Genomic DNA, 2,019 nt, shown 5'->3' on the forward strand with positions numbered 1-2,019 from the left:
TCTAATTGTAGAAACCTTTCCGAGTTTTTCTTTTCAGTGTCGGAGATGAGGCGAGATACAGTATCTTCAAGCCTTTCTCGTCCACTTTGTTGTTGAGTGAAATTTTGTGACTCATTTCTTGGTTGTTGAAACTTTGTTCGTTGGGCTTGTTGGTTACTACCATTGCCGGGCTCTCTCCAACCAAGGTTAGGGTGGTTTCGCCATCCTTGGTTGTAAGTGCCCGTTGGAGGACCCGACGGCCTAGGTCTATTTTCAATGTAGCTAACCGGCTCTTGTTGATCGTCTGTTTCTTTCATACAACTCCAATTTTCATGTGGCCCACCACACCCTTCACAAGCCATAACCGAGACCCTTTTTGTCATTTCCAATTTTTTTATTTTTGAAGAAAGAGCCTCAATTTGGGCTTGTAAAGAAGTGCTTTCATCAACCTTATGGGCGCCCGGGGAAATAGATTTATTGCCTCGGGGAGTGTGCCACTGAAAATTGGTTTGAGCAATTTCCTCAATTTGGTTATATATTTCATGCGGGCGGCGATTACCTAAAAGTCCCCCGGAGCTAGAATCAAGTGTCTGCCTTGTGTGTGGCAACAACCCATTATAGAAGGTGGATACTTGTTGCCATATCGCAAGGCCGTGATGCGGACACTTTCGCAATAGCTCCTTGAACCTTTCCCAAGTTTCATATAAGGATTCCCCATCCTCTTGTGAATATGTTTTAATTTCAGTCATTAATTTAGCTGTTTTAGCGGGAGGGAAATACTTATATAGAAATTTTTGGGCTAGTTCATCCCAGGTGTTTACCGATCCAGCTGGGAGGGCGTTGAGCCAAGCTTTTGCTCGGTCTTTTAATGAGAAAGGAAACATTCGAAGGCGGATGGCGTCATTTGATGCTCCATTGATCTGAAAAGTATCACATATTTCTAAGAAATTAGTAATATGTAGATGGGGGTCCTCGTCCGCAAGCCCATGGAAGGTTGCGGAGTTTTGAAGCATTTGTATCAAATGCGGCCGAAGTTCGAAGTTATTGGCTTCAACATTCGGTGCATTGATAGCGGCGCCTAGGTTACCTACGGTGGGTCTTAGATAATCCATGAGGGTACGTTGGTCCGCCATTGGAAGTGGATTCCCTAAAACTTTCTCTTGGTTCTTGGCTTTTAGTCTTTTTCTGAGAAAACGTTCGGGTTCTTCTAGAGGTTCTTTTATGTCCTTATTAGAACTGGAGCTCATACACTACGTAGGGGTGACGTCTGGTTCCAAGTCCTGCAATAAAAACAGAAAAGAATGCTGGTCAGAAAGTTCACCACGGCCCCGTGCTCAGTGAACACGGCCCGTGGTCGGAGTTACAGTGATTGTTTTCCAGATCCCAGTTACTGGAGAGTTGGACACGGCCCCGTGTTGCACCGACACGGCCCCGTGGTCAGCCGTCTGTAACTTGGAAAACTAAAAGCTGCCAGTAACAACGCTGGGCACGGCCCGTGTCCGACCAGGCACGGCCCGTGCTGAGCTCTGCAGAAGCTGAAAAACTAAGAAAAATCCTAAAATTAAAAAGAAAAACAAAAATATGATTAAGCCGTTGATTCCTAACTTTCTTAAAATCCTTGTGTCCCCGGCAACGGCGCCAAAAACTTGATGTGCGTGTAGTGTAATATATTTTTGATGTATATTTTAAGCCCTTTTTACACTTTTAGCCAAGTTTTAAATTTATAAAACACGATATTTACTAACACTAAACACACATATGGGCAAGTGCACCCATCGTGAACGTAGTATAGTTTTGGTAAGATACCGAGGTCGTCCAAGGACACAAGAGCTTTTAGTACCGGTTTATCCTCAACGTCTAATCAAATCAAAATGTTAGAAAAGGTTTTTAAACTAAGAAAATAAAAACTAACTAAATGCTGAAAAATAAAAATAAAATAAAAACAGATAGACAAGATGAATCACTTGGATCCAACTCGTGTATTAGTATAACCTTTGATTATTTTTGCACTTTTGCACTTGTTTAAGAGATTATCTTAGT

General features: G+C 42.4%; 1 non-coding gene across 1 annotated transcript; it reads left to right on the forward strand.

Annotated features, from left to right (window-relative positions):
• Positions 1–627: 627 nt before the first annotated feature.
• On the forward strand, positions 628–734 carry LOC118479989. Its single transcript, XR_004861630.1, has one exon. It is a non-coding gene; the product is annotated as a small nucleolar RNA R71 (small nucleolar RNA).
• The last annotated feature ends 1,285 nt before the right edge of the window (positions 735–2,019 follow it).

Source organism: Helianthus annuus, chromosome 6, assembly GCF_002127325.2.
Source record: "Helianthus annuus cultivar XRQ/B chromosome 6, HanXRQr2.0-SUNRISE, whole genome shotgun sequence".
Taxonomy (NCBI): Eukaryota; Viridiplantae; Streptophyta; class Magnoliopsida; order Asterales; family Asteraceae; genus Helianthus; species Helianthus annuus.